Source organism: Aptenodytes forsteri, unplaced genomic scaffold (assembly GCF_000699145.1).
Source record: "Aptenodytes forsteri isolate BGI_AS27 unplaced genomic scaffold, ASM69914v1 Scaffold79, whole genome shotgun sequence".
In the NCBI taxonomy this organism is placed as follows: Eukaryota; Metazoa; Chordata; class Aves; order Sphenisciformes; family Spheniscidae; genus Aptenodytes; species Aptenodytes forsteri.
The window spans coordinates 818,032-833,324 of record NW_008794776.1 but is presented as its reverse complement, the minus strand read 5'-3'; the positions used below and the strand labels follow the sequence as shown (position 1 = coordinate 833,324).

Genomic DNA, 15,293 nt, shown 5'->3' with positions numbered 1-15,293 from the left:
GAGGATTAATTAAAGAGCACTTGCTTAATTAAGGAACATTTGTATAAAGAACTCCCAGCAAAGATGCTATTTGGGTGCAGAACGTTTAACTGCTGGTCTTCAGTTCTATTACAAAGCATCAGGAACGAGAAATAGAGATACTTATACAGCCTTTCTCTTCAAAAGACGCTGAGGGACAAACTTCCACCAGCCCCCCGGACTCACACAAGACGATGAGCATGTGGGGAGCAGGATGCCAGTTAGAATTACATGGCTCTGTGAGTAACTTGGCCTCAGCATCGGATGGAGAAGGCAAAGGCCTGCTTAACTTCACACCACCGGAGTACATTCATCACGGCTTCTACTCAGCAGGAACTAGCGTCACCTTACCAAAGAGGCTAAAGCATGGTGAAAAATGTATTTTTCTAAAATACTTATGCAACACAAAATGTTAGTTATTGAGCAGAAATCATCATCTAACAAGATGTCGATATCTTCTTGACATTTATGAGGACTCAGCACCTAAGTTCCTTGGAAAAACTGTTCTTTTTGCGTTTTTAGACACTGAAACACTTTAAAAATGTAGTCATGAATGACTGAGAGCACTTGTCTTCTTGTTACAGTTTTTCAACAGTGAGACAAAACACAATTAATTTAAGGCATTGAAAAAGAAAACTTTTTTTTTCTCAGTATAAAAGTGTAAGTGCTCGATTCTCTCATTTGTAACATGAAACACCACGGAGCTTCACAGATTACTGTCTTGCTCTAGTAAAACTAGCACAAACCTGATGCATCTCTAATGCCTTCAGTTGAATTACTCAGAAATGAAAACAGAAAAAGGGAGAATCAAATCCGTTACTGAAGGTTCATTAGAGCTCTAAGTCCCATTAAGTTTTCCAGCATATTGCAGTTCAAATAAATGAACAATAAATACACATTTCATTAATAAGAAAACACTACCACCAATCTTGAAATCTGTATAAATCCATCCGTATGTTTTTGGTAGTATGTATTTTAGGAGACGTTTGGATGTATTTTAGGATACTGTTATTCAGCAACTGGAGAGAAGTAAAAACTGATCATTTAGATACTTTGTTCAGCTGTTCCTTGAGATGGGCTCTGAAATGGCATAACGTTAGTCAAAATGAGGTTCCTCATGTTTGGATTTTCAACAGAATTACAACTTTGTCAGCAGCTGCAAATCGCTCTTTCCACCATGACACAGTCAATACCTGGGCTCCTGTTAATTAGGACGGACATCTTGTATGGCCAAGGTTAGTGGTAAAATACACCACCAGAGGATGAAAGACCATGGCTACAATGCCATTTTGTTAATTAACTACAGTATGGGGCATTAAGTTGAGTGGTTTTCACATATGCCATTATATAAAGGCCATTAAAAGAAAAATTCCATCCCAGGGTAAAGTAGGTTATGTTTAGTGAGAAAAATCAATGTTGTGATTGCACTTAGCACTGGAATTAGGGTATGAACACCCAGAAGATTGAACTTCCTATGCAGAATATGCAGAAGCACAATTTGCAACTCTCCCTCTAAAAAGGGCACTGAGTTTTATATAACAAGGTCAATGGATGAATCAGAATTAAGTCAGACAGTACAAATCCCCATACATTTTTAAAAGCAGTCTGTACACATATGCTACAAATGTTTTCACTTAAATTTTTATTTACTTAGTGTTTGAGTGCTAGTAGAGAAAAGTCTATTTAATTCCTTACCAAAGATTTGTTGACCTTGTTGTATGCTTGTGATTAAATATTAATTTTTTTAAATCAATAGTGCCAACTTTGTACATAAAAATTTGGAAGTTATACTACCTCAATAAACCCTGAGACTGAGGACCTGGAGGCCAAATTGCTTGACAGTCTCCTGTATTTACCCACGTAATCTATGCAGTATACATACATTTATCATGTTTATTTAAGGGAGGCAGGTATGGTGACAATAGACAGAGATGACAAACAGCTGAAGTACTCCAGGTTTCCTTAGCACATGGTTCCCCACTCCAACTGGAAAATTCTCCCCTTTGCCATGTCTGCTTATTCACGAGTAGATGGTTGTCCTCACACAGAGGCTTTCCTGCACAGCTCTACAACCTGAAAGTATCCACCAGTTGTAACTTGTCAGCTTGGACTTCCACCCAAAGTGGAGTCAAAATCTTCCTCTCCAACTTTATTCTAGACAATTACTGTATTTACTGTGGGTGTCACTAAATTGCCTCTGTCACTTCAGCTATGTGCTCTCCACCATAGCAGTAACTAAACCAAGGCCCCAAGTCTGCTGCCCAGTAACAAAAATCACCCTTTCCTTTTTCTGGATCTAAACACAGACCTTGCTAAGCAAGCCACCTACATATGCACGAAACCGATGGGCAGCAGCTCATTTATTTCAGTTTGATTGTCTATGTGCTGAAAGTTAAGCACAGTTTTTGATCTTTTGACAAAAGCAGACCTTGCAATGGAAAGATGAAAGCCAGACCATCATTAAGAACGGCGCAGAATACCAGAGGTCAGCTTCAATCCCACACTGGATAGAGGACTCCATCCGAACGGGTTTTTGAAGCTTTATGAACACATGGTAGCCAGAACAGTGAAAGACTTTCTTGCTTGAACTTCTAAGGTTATTAATTCATAGCACAGGAAATCTCTGCCTCAGCTTTGTCTCAAAAAAACTGTCTCTCTTTAAATCTCTCAAATGCAGAATTAAAACATTTTGCTGGCATGCAGAACAAGCAGCTTCTCAAAGACATTACAGAAAAAGTCTCCAGCAGCTTACCTAGAAATCATTACTTAATTTTTGTCACGACCAAGTAAAAACATTTACTTACACAATCTCACAGCAAATGCATTTGTGTAAATGTGCAATTTCCAAGCAAATACTTCATTTCCAAAGTGAAGTTTTTAGTTGTATACAAAGATTTCCATTTAGCACCTTATCTTCCTAACATGTCAAACTTAGAAATGATGCTTCTAATTAATACATTCTGATTAACTACAGATGAAAATCTAGCTGTTCCATTTCACTGTTCTCAAATTACGAGAAATCTCAGCAGTATTTAGACATAATACTATACAGCTGATAAAGACAGTAACTGAAAGGGAATTGAATTGGCAACAGCCAGAACTGAAGATATGACTTATGATTTCAGAAGTTCAAATTATAGTTCCCTATTTAAATTTAAATTTTAATCTTGCAAAACTGCTATGGCCATGGAAGGGTTCTGCCACCTGCAGCAGTGCTATAGAGAGGGTAGACTGCTGACTATTCCACACCATTCTTCACATGCTGTATGATTTTGCTGACATATGCTAATCCTAGAGAGCATCACCTCTCTTATTCCAGAGAAAGTCATCCTCAAAGCACAGATCCAAGCGGGGCTGCATTGTCTGGGTGTGCTGTGATACAGATAAGTAATCTACCGGCAAAGAAAGAATCTGAAGTTACAGGTAGGCTAACACCATGCGAAGCTGATTAGGAGCCCCTGGCTGTACAGGTCCCTGATTCCCTTTAGCCTGGCACTAACACCCAGCTGGCTCACTGGCAAGCTAAGTTGGTAGCGTTAATCAGTGGATGATTTAGCTTCCTGGATGGGTCACTGCAAGATCAGATAAGCAGCAACGTCAGTGCTAGGGAAGTGCAGAAGCATGAAATGAGGGGTGGAGGGGGGACAAGGGCAACGCCCTGAGCAGCAGCAGCAGGTACCTCTTACGTGGCGTTAGCAGTATTGTCAAACTGCAGTCCAACAGAAAGTTTACACAGCAACTTGGGTAGACAAGGCTGTACTAAAGAATGAAAAGCTAAATCAATACTAAATTCCTATAATCAGTGAGCTTCATAATATCTGGAATAGTTTTCCAGATACTAAACCTTCTGGTTCCTGTTAGGTTGTTTGTTTTCAGACGGTTATACTTAGCCCTGCATCTTCTGAGCTCCTCATAAATGCCATGCTACTCTCGGCATGCTGTACTTTGATCTGAGAGCAGTCTGGTTTTAGATCAGTGACCACTGCTTTGTACGGACAGTCTCTTCAGCTCACATCTGTTGTCCAAGCTGCTGTGCTGGAAGACTTTTCTTTAGGAAGTATTTGAAAGGTCAATATTAGAGACAGATGCAGGTTCAGTCTAACCGAGGGGGGATCGGCTCATCTATAAGGTAGTCCCAGAGTCACACGAGCCGAGCGTGGGCATGCTGTACCTCGCCATGCTGGGCAAGGGAGAGGATGCTCATGCTAAATCCTCTGCATTTCCACACGTAAATCCTCGTCTGTTTATATTTGTCAAGTTGGTGTTTCAACTTAACAAATACTGACCCCTTTTGGTCAGTCTTCTCTGGAGTCTCACTGTTTCTTGCAACTCTTTGCTAAACCTCTCTTAGTTGCCCAGACTAGTAGAAGCCCTTGACATTACCGACTGTAAAGGTCACATTGTAAGAAATTATTTTACTGTATCTCCCAAAGCCCAGGGAGCCTCTCCTGGTGGCCTGTTTCTGGGCTGCACTTTACAGCAAGTCTCCAACCTTCCTGAGTTCTGCCAAAAAAATTTCAACTTCTTCCTGCCATGATTTAAGTTCACTGCTTTCCTTCTTTGTTCCCAGAGTAAATCAGGAGATTAAAGCCAGCTGCAGGAACCCATAAAACCCAGGCAAGAGACTAACCACAGCAATTAAGCAAGATTTGTTTTATTAAATAAATCTTTTTCCTTTCATCTTTCTATGTGAAATGAGTTGCTAGATCTCACCACAGCTCTGAATAAACAGGACAGACATCTGCCTGGCAAAACAATATTCATTAAAAGCTTCGTTGCTGGCCTTAGTTGAGAAGCCAAATGCAGAACAGAAGGATATGACCTGGTTAGCTGTGTCGACCTTTCGAATATGCTCCTTTAATTTGCAAAATACACAGAGAGAGTAAGTGTGATTAAGCAGCTACAGCTCTGCTTAGGGAATATGGGGGATAAGGTTTCAGCTCCAGGCTTCCTTCATGACTCTGCACAAGCCACAGGAGCCCCATTTGCCTCCATCCTACCCTAGCAAGATTTCCACCTGTGCTTCACGTGGCCACCTCTTTGCTAGACAGGTTTTCATTGACAAGCCATATGCACAGGTAAGCAGCAAAAGAAAGCCTCATCTCAACTGGGGAATTTAGGTACTAAATTTATTAGGTAATAAGTTACTGCTAATAGTAGTATTTCAGACTTGGTTCCCATTAAGGAGGCTAGTCCAAAGAGCCATCCAGGCAAGAATTTTGTTTTCTTTTATTTCTAGATTTACAACATGGGCTAATCATTAGTAAAAGCAAGATCTTGCTCCTCAGAGCATCCTTTCTCCTTCAGGCATTTTCTTTCTCACAGAGTATCCAGAAAAGGCCTTCAGAAAACAGCTTTTGTAAAAAAGGGTAAACACCCATTTAAAATGTCAAAACAGCTAATCTCGAGGTATTCAGTCCTTGTTCTTCGCTCCTTCCCCTTTTCCTTTCACTTCTTAGAATGCTGGTCTATTTGAAACAACTTTGGAAAAAATGTCATGTCAAAACAAAAAACATTGAAATATTTTACTTTGAAAATGCAGTAATCAAATCCTTAAGAATCTCCAAACCAGAATGCTTAAGCTTCTTGAATATAGGTGTAATTCTGCGAGCAGCTGAAACAGATTTCAGTATTTCTGAAACCTCTTCTGTCAGCTGAATTGGACTAAATTCAGCTTCCCCAAAACTGCGTATTTTGGTGACTTCACTGTCCATCAAAATTATATAAATTCCTTCCATTGCCAGTGAGGAATCCTGGGATTCAAAATCGCTCAGGGGCTCTTCTCTTGTAGTGTTTCTTACATAACTAAAATTCCCTGAGACACTAGGAAAATCAGCTGTCTTTTATTTCAATGGGAATAGGTGCTTCATATCCCTTAGGAAGCTTTGAAGAGCTCAGCTGTGAGGCACGAGGTGGATGCTGTCAGCTGTATTGCCACCCCACCCCCTGCCCAAAAAAAAAAAAAAAAAAAAAAAAAGAAATCAAATGTGCTTTGGGATGTTGCAGTCACAGAGTTCTTTGGTTTGGGCTGATTTCTGTGGTTAACTCTTTGTTAGCACTACCAGTCCCCCTGAAGTGTCCGGTATCCCATTATTTATTTCAAAAAAAAGGAAAAAGAGATGCTTTCTGTGAAGCTTGGAAACCACTACGTAAGTCACAGAGATAGTCATTTAATCTCCTAATATATCTCATGGCAAAACTGCTTTTTCCAGCACTGAATGTTAAGAGCACTAGTTAAGGGATTACAGGAAAGGCAGGGGGAAAAAAAAAAAAAAAAAAAAAGGCAGGAGGGAACTACACAACACAGAGAATCTGGATTTGTCTTCCAAGCTGAGAGGAAATCCAATCTGAATTTACAACCTGCTAACATTCTGCCTCCAGCAAAGATAAACACTGTAAACTCCTGACATTCACAGAAGCTGTCACAGAGCTGTTACTGCATTTAACTCCAGCTCATCCTGCTTTCAGAGAAACAATCACATTTCAGCCCAGATATTACTGAGGGTTCTCAGATCCACTGGTCAGGTGGAGTATTTAAACCTGAAGCAGGCTCACAGGAGCTCAAAACATAAGGGAGCTCCTGCAATGACTCTACTTGCCATTGCATTCAGAAGCTCTACTTGCCCTCTGCCTTGGCTAATTGCATTTATCTCACAGGAGCTCAAAACGTAAGGGAGCTCCTGCAATGGCTCTACTTGCCCTCTGCCTTGGCTAACTGCATTTATGGGGCCACTTAGGTGGCAAAACCACCGTTATCGAGCTCAAATTATCAGAGCAGTAACAAGATAGGAGACAAGATGGTCCAAGGCAGAAGGCGGCAAAATCATGCACCAAATAACTCCAGTTCAGCATACACCTTCCTTTTCTTAACTCCCCAGTCCATAGCTTCAAGAATTTCTTTGGACATAGCAGTTGTCACCAACTCCCATAATTTTATGTGAAGTATTGCAGGGTTCAGATATTTACCTTTTTTTTAAGCCTCAGCTCCCAGAGTCATTTGGAAGGAATCCTCACAGCCATTAAGAAATGGGGAAGAGGGAAAAATAAAAGCAGAAGAGTAAGTGTTTTCAATAACAAGAACCCCATATTTGTTCTTTTTGTAATCCTTAATATTTTTGTAACACTTGAGGTTGGCATCCCAAAATACAAAAATCCATTCCCATTCGGAAGGATGGAGATCCCTTTGTGATAAGCACTGTCCAGGTATTGTGCAGAAGGACCTCCTTCTTCTCAGAGTTTACAATGTAAGTATTAATCAGTAGATGGGAACATATAATTTGGGAGCACAAAAACACAAGGGAAAAGACTGCTCTTTTCAACCCCCTTTTCATTGCCCTTTACCTGTTACTCATGGAATCAGCAAAAAATCTGGGTTCGCAAGAAATGCAAGGGAAGCTCTTACTGAGAAGACCAAAGTCTTACAGTGCCTGAGAGGTGTCTGCAGCAGTGCTTTAAAACTGTTGTGCTCCTCATACTAAGCACTTTAGATGCTTAACCTTAACTGACTAGGGGACAGTCTGAGTTTGCAGTTTTCTTGTGACTTATTCACCCTTTCCATTTCCTTAAAGTGTGAATCAGTAGAAAGGCTCTTTTATAATTTGAAACTCAAAATAACCAATGGGTACAAGTCAAAGATCCATCTCATGGACTCTGCAAGGAACTGAAAGAAGTTGATGCATAATCACATCTAGGTAAAGTCCCTGAAAAGTCTTTACTACAGGATCAGGATGCGAGTGAACACTCATTTATAGAGTTGTTATTCCTTATATGAGAAAACATTGGACATCATGCTGTCTGCTCTGCTGTCTGTTGAAAAGTGAGTTGGAATAAGCATCTGTCTCACACCAACACATGCTTGCAGAGAGAGGCAGAGAGGGAGACAGAGATGGGTATTGAGTAAACAAAAAACCTACCAGAGTGAATCCAGAGCGCAGATTCAGCTGCACATGCTAAATACAAGCTCATGGCCTCCACAGATCTATTTTATAGGACCAGAGACACTTTTTACATAAGTAAATGCTTTCAGATTATATTCCCTACTACATGCAGTTTCTATTATTACAAAAAGATCTCTAAGCTGCGTATTTGTGACATTCCCCCAGCTGGCAGAGCAACAGCAGCGCTGAGGAAAATACTTACTGTTTGCAGTGGTTATTAGGATTATTACTTAGACCCCAAGTGACTTTCTGAAGTAATCTTCCCATGCAGTCCCTTTGTGTTTTTAATCCCATCCACACTCCCTCTTCAGCAGCTGTTATGAATATTATTTTGCCATCAGCCGTGCAGCCATGAGGGTTGTGTTTCCTTTTCCCTTAGAGAAATACAATATTGCTGAGATCAACTGCTAGAGAGAGGAAGAAGCAGGTGTCCTTAAAACATCAAGAAAGAGAGGAACTATTCACTCAAATAATTGTTTCAAATGTTACGTACTATACTAGGTATTTGTACAAATAATGAAAGAAAAGACTGATTATCAGGTGGTTCATCCCCAAGATGCAGCACTGTCTCCTTTGTACTCTCATTAGTCTAACTTCAGTCGACTCAAGGATGGAGCATTTTACCATTGCCCTGGAGAGAACTCCCTCCAGACAGCAGGGAGTTTGCTGACTCTGTGGGTGCTATAATAACGCATGCTTCCATCCATTTAGTCCTGCCTCCACTCCCCCTCTCTTTGAAGTACCGAGCAACACCAACCAGGGGCAAACTTCTGGCACAGATGAGTGCCAAAACTGCAATCAACAAAGTGGAAAGACTGCTAAGAAAGATAACTAAGAGATAAAGATAGAATAAAACAAGAATTATGGCAACACGTTTCCTTTATATCCCTCGTACCATGACTCCAATGTTTGGTAACAGTTCTTGCTTTGCTCATCATAATCCTCACGCTTGCATATAGTCACTTTAAGGCACGTTAACAATGCTGCTATTCTTGATTTTGTTTCAGAACACGCACACCTTGTGTTGTAATCGGCACGCAAGAGTGTGATAGAAACACTACAAAGATGGTCTAGGGGGATACAGCAGACAGGACTGCTAGCTTTTATGTTTGAATTGAGTCTTAATCTGGTAAATGCTGGCAGTGATCTGTACTACAGCCTCCAAATTGGGTTCTTTCATGCTTTAAGTTTACCCAGCAATAGCACAAATCCTTGTGCCCTGAGGCAGCTGCTGGTAGTTTGTGTATTTAGGTACAGATCTGAAGCCCCTGAGACTGCAGGAAGTCAGCAAAAATACTCCTGCTCACCTCAAGGGCCTTGGATCAGAAGCACACATGGGTTTCCATGGGGTCACCACCTGGCCTGCCAGAGCCAGTGGGCACTGTCAGCAGGCAGGGCACGTGATGGAAGCTCATGTGGCTCAGGAGCAAGAAAGCAACGCTAGCAAATTACAGATGGGATGTGGCCCAGGGAGTTCAAATAAGGTGGAAAACTACTCTCATCCTCCTGCAGCTTCTTTTGTAATTTAAACCAATATTTCTCTTTCTTCCCAGAAGTGACTGAGTAGAGAGACAGACATAATTTTCTAATCATTAATAAATACTTCAAAAGCTGGTGGGTTTTACCTTGTACATGCATGTATACACTTATCCACAGACAGACACACAGAGTATTTCATACACAAAGTTTTCTTGTTTCTCTCCACTTTGACTTTTCCACGTCTGTCCCTCCACATTTGCTTTCTCTTGCCTTTCTATACCTCTACATCTCCTCTTGTAACACTCCTCCTTCGCTTCTCTCACATTTTTACCTTCCTCTTCCATTTAGAAATTTGAATAAACCAGCCAAGTCACCACTGAGTTACAGTTCAAATTCCAACCCATCCATTCCTGCTCTCCTTTAGCTATATTGAAAGGGCACCCTGAATCCAGTCCTCGATCTTCAGCTTCTTATTTGTCTGACCTCGGTTTGCAGTTGTGTCACATCACAGTGCAAAGACTTTTATTTTATTTTGTTCTCCAAAAGAAACGTAATGCCAAAAAAATGACACAGTTGTTTTCAATAAGCATGGACTCATGGCCAATTCATTGAGGCTGCCAGATGATAAAAACACAGACAATGAAGGGTCCTCTTTAGACTGGAAAGTTTTTGTGTCCAAAAGCATTTGCTAAGTTAAATGAAAAATTTCTCTTAACTCCTACACAATTTCTTAGTGGAGAAACTACGTCTCCATCTCATGATTACGCCTGCTGTCCCTCCTAATCAGTTACCTGCCCCTCTTCGGGACACCCTCTTTCTGGCTTTGGGATACACTGTCAGAAAGCTGACTTGTCTTGGCTGGATCTAAATAGCCTTGACTAATGTATCCCAACAAAGGGAGCCCCTTAAAGTCTTTCCACATTAGGTAAGTGGTGTACAATTCCTGTTCTAGAAAACCAGGAATAAATATCGACTATAAGGGAAATGAGCCTGTCCAGCTGTAGGACTGTTACACCAAAGGATTAGGTACAAGAGCTCAGGCAGCAATTCACTTGGAAGTTGCTTTCCCTTTTGTATGCTTGGTTTGTCTTACTCCAGGCTCAAGTATCTAATTGTAACAGCAATTACTGCTGCAGAGCATCGCAACCAGCTCTGCCTTCTCTGCCCACAGCGGGCTGTCAAAGACATCTTTAATACTAATTACAGACTATCAAAGAAAGGGCTTTTCCTATAGAAACTCACCAGCAAGAAAGAAAGGGAATAAGAACTGCAGTCAAAATAAAAGCATGACTTGACACTTTTTTTAAACAAGGCACTGTTTGCCCTTTTCAAAAGGCTGAAAAGTTTTTGCATGGAGACGGGGTTGCCTTAGGAGTGAGCGGGCAGATGTCTGTGCATTAGAAACCACAAGCCTTCTGTTTATTGCTGTACAGTTACAGGATCAGGTTTTACACCTTTAATTTGCCAGGCCCATTTAGGTCACCAGTATTATCTCAACAACCATTGTTGGACATGCCCAAGGGCAACAGTTCCCGTGGGCTATCATCAGCCATTCCAGCAGGACCTTTTAAGGACTTTTTTTTTTTTTTGAGGCTGAGCCTGCACTCGAGGACAACTGTGGACTCTTGAAGCCATCATGAACAGAGTGAAGTCTTGAGAGGTCAACAAACTGCTGAGCTCCTTCGACATATTGCAGGAATCAGCGGGAAGATTCTGGGATGCATCAAAAGAAAACCAGCTGTCGGTGAAAGCCAGGGGCAACAGCTTGTTCCTGGATGCAGATATTAAGGTCATGATATACTTAAAACAAGAAAAAACACCCACAAGATAAAATAGATCAATACATTTGTAACTCTCATTGTGTTTATTCCTTCTCTTTGTGAGGATTACAAATCAGCATAAATCACATTCCCTTTATCATCTCCTGGGGAGTCTTTTTTTTCCCTTCGATGACTCTCCCCAAAAGTCATTTCAATTCATCCAACTGCAGCCAGCCTCTTAACTGCAGGGATGAAAATCATTTTGTTTCAGCTTGATGCAGCAGAAAAGCACTAGACCTAAATAGCATATGACAGGGCAGAACACAAGCACCTGATTTAGGGTTGCACAGGCTTCAGCAACAGCAAAGGATTTGCTTTCTGAAAATGCTGAAGCAGCTACTCCCAACACTGTCTGTATCAGACTAATAACATCCAAAATTAAATGTTGGATAAACAAGCACGTGCATGGATAGGTGAACACACACAGAGTATCCCCTGCAATCAGACCTGAACTGCTGCTACAGAACCTTGATCGTGCCCTCTTAAGTTCTCCAACCTCCTATGCAATTTCTGTTTATAGTTAAAACCATCTCTAGAGACATGAGTCTTAGGCTGTGGAGATAAGGTTGGAAATGTCATGAGTACATTATAATGGTTAAACAGCAGTTGCTGAACAAAAAGACCACTAATATATAGCATTATACTTCCTCCCCCTGTTCCCTTCTAATTTGGGGGCACCTGATTCATAACTTTCAGATGCTCAGGACTGGCAAAGTTGCTGCACATTCTTTTTTTGGGCCAAAGACCAAAGAAAAGCAGCGTGGGCTTGCAGTGATCCTCCACTCCGTTTCTATGCTATTCTGCAGAGTACTTCTAGAAATAGATGAGAAAAACTTGGTCTACAGGCCTCCTCTTGTTACAGTAACAACCAGCCTGTCACTGTGAGGGATGTTTTAGCACTGGCCCCTATCTACCAGAAAGCTGACGAGGTTGCTCAGCAGCCACGGAGGGTGGTGTTACTGGACTTGCACATTACATATGTCGGTCTATTTAATGCCTTAGCAAACCTCTGCCCATCTCCTAAGCCACTCACTTCCTTATTTGAAAGGCCTTAGATAAAACCACGAAGAGTTATGGGGTATACAAGAACCAAGGATATAAAGAAATGACAAGTACAAAGAGAGGAATATGAATAATATCAGAAGAGGCCATTATTCTATGTACTGAGGGAAAGTGTTTCTGCTCCTTACAAAAGGAAGGATTTATCTTCCCCTGATCAGAGGTGACAAAGCTAGAATGTTAATGCTAGAAAAACACAGGGAGGGCAGGAAGAAGGCTGCTAGCAATTTCACTTCGATTTCATCAGCCGATCATGCAATTATACATTTATTTTTTCGTGAGCAGCAGACACTTTCACACTTGGGAGTATTCCCAGGGTAGAGACAAATTACCAAGTCTCACAGATCTTTCTACAAAATTCCACACATATTTCAGTCAAGCAAGACATCGATGTTCTCGATCTCCTGTCCTTTAGGCCTGACATGGCTCATGTTACTGACTTCAAAGGGGACACGACTGGTCATCAGGTACTAAGTCTTCTCCCAGTGACATAAGTTTCATGCAGACATAATTCAGGGCCAGCTCCGATTCTACTTTGCTATGGATGATAATCAGGTCAGGCCTTTAGTACCTAAGCTCCCTTAAAATTATAGTACCTTCTGTCCATCTATCACTAGGTTCTTCTACTCCCTTGCTCCAGTCCACGTGTCCCGGTGAACTTGCAGCTGGGGATGCTTATTAGCTCTCAGCAGTGTCTACTATGTCAGAAAACATCACATAAATGCAACTAGAATACTTCTACACCGAAGCTAGCTCATATGCACCCACTATATGCTCTGCTTTAATGCTCACAGTCCTGAGATTAATGTAAATGCAACCAAGTCAGTGTAAGCATACTTCCAGCAAACACAGAGATGGTAAAGCAACCCAAACGAGACCAGAGATTGGACTGTATCATTATTATTCTTTGAAATAGCAGCCTCAAGAGAGAAGCTAGAAGCCCTGTTATGCTGTCGTACTAATGCATTATTAGAAAGTTTATACCCCAAAAAGGTTTGTTAAAGGGAAAAGGAAGGGAAAAATTTACACCATAAATTGCTGGAAGAGCCCTGATTTTGTTTGGATCAAAATACTTAAGGTCCAGGTATTACCTACTTGCACATGGAGCTGAAAATTTATCACAATCCCATAGACCTGTTGTTTCTATCATTGGTAGGGAAAGCGGGTGCTAATTTTCAGCGTGGAGAACCACTAGGCTGAATAAATATTAACAGTGAAGTTGCATTATATGGAGCAAAGCTGCTATGCAGTTAATATGCAAAAAGTGTGCCAGCCTTGCAATAAACCAATATTGCCATGTTGTAATACTGAACTATCCACAGTAGTATGCCGGTGCACAAGATCATTTGTGACTTCATTTTCTGTCATATGCTGGTAGGCCATTTTCTGCCTTTTTATGATATTTTAAGGCCATCCTTTCAGGTTATAAAAATTAGCAAAAGAAGATGAGACAGACTATTTCAAATGTTTAAATATTGTTACTGAAAAGTAGTAGTGGAAAGTATCCAAAAAAATCTCTCAAAATTAATGCTGAATTAAATATTTAAGTCGGGTACATAAGCTTAGGACACCCTCCCTAGCACCAAGTAGATATATCTGAGATACAGGAATAGACTGCAGGACTGGCTTCTTCATTAGCCAGCTGAAATACAGCTACTAAAGTATGCTTTTAGTTGTCATCTAATTTAGTCTTTCACTACCAACCTGCTCTCTCAATCCAATTTTACTAATTTTTAAGAACCTTTGCCCTCCTAATCCTATTATATTGGTGATTTTAAAAAAGATTTTGCTGTAAGTGATTCAGAAAACAAACACTACCCTGCCACCTGCTTCTCCTCCTTCTTCCCCCCTCAAAATGATGGCTTTCCACATTGGCCCCCGAAAACTCTTCAGTACTTTGGAATTTCTTTGGAAATACATGCTTATTTTTGCCTTTTTGTGCAGCCCTACTAGCTGGAATTTCCCAGCCTCTCTTTGCAAGGGTGGCATTTGGAAGACCAATGACCTATTTTTTTATTTTTTATTTATACCTCTGCTATTCACAAAGCTTAAGGCCCCAGGATGAATGCATCTTCCCCAGTGCATGCCGGATCCTCTATGGGCTAATGACATTTGTCTAAAGCTTCTGGTAAGAACAAGGACTGTGAGCTGATCTGCAGTAATACCAAGGGTAACGCGAGGTTCACAAAGGCAATAAATCCATCATGTGAACAGTAGCAGAGAGGTTTACTTTTTAGTGATAAGGCAAAGAGTTGAGAACTGGGAAGTTATGAAACCATTACTGGATGGGAGGGGGGTTTAAAAGAACAAAATTGTTGTATTTATACATTTGTATTAAAACTTGTACAAATGGAGTTGAATGAGGGAAGAAAAGCAGGGAAATAGTCTTTTTATTCCCTGAGCTGAATATTCGTAGTATATTTTAATTATTAGGATTTGCCCTCTATATACATGTTAAATGAGGCTTTGTAGCAGCCGTAAATAATGTGAACCTTACAAAAATATGAAGACACCTTGCAGAGGCGGAACGAAGCATGTGAGCTGATCGGTGCCTTCTTTATTGCGATTTCCATATGAGAATGAAAAGGCTGCTTTCACAGACAAGGCTGAGGCCTACGGGCACACAGTCTGAAAAATAACACCACCTTTTCATTTGTAATCTGAACAAATTTAATGTAGAAGCTATTGATGGAAAATGAACTTACAACCTCACATTTCTATTTTTTCCAGGGTAGAACTGCACTTTAAGTCACAGGCTTTATTAATGGAATAAGTGCATTTGTCTCTTGCAGGCCTGAAAAATAAAGCACTGAGAGGTAACATATGGAATATGCCTTGGGCGAGAGACTTTGTTCTGGTATTACTGTTTTTCTAATAAAATTGAAATCATGGCATGAGTGCCCATGTTCCTGTAAAGTGTTTCACAGGGGGTGGCCTAAAATAGAGGCACCCAAAAATCACAGACATTTGTAATCATATT

At 40.7% G+C, this 15,293-nt stretch overlaps 1 protein-coding gene across 1 annotated transcript in view; it reads right to left on the bottom strand.

Annotated features, from left to right (window-relative positions):
• TMEM132C (transmembrane protein 132C) overlaps positions 1-15,293 on the bottom strand; it is a gene marked incomplete at its 5' end in the record, with an annotated part of 158,923 nt that overhangs the window by 97,195 nt on the left and 46,435 nt on the right. The gene's annotated exons all lie outside the window — the stretch shown is intronic.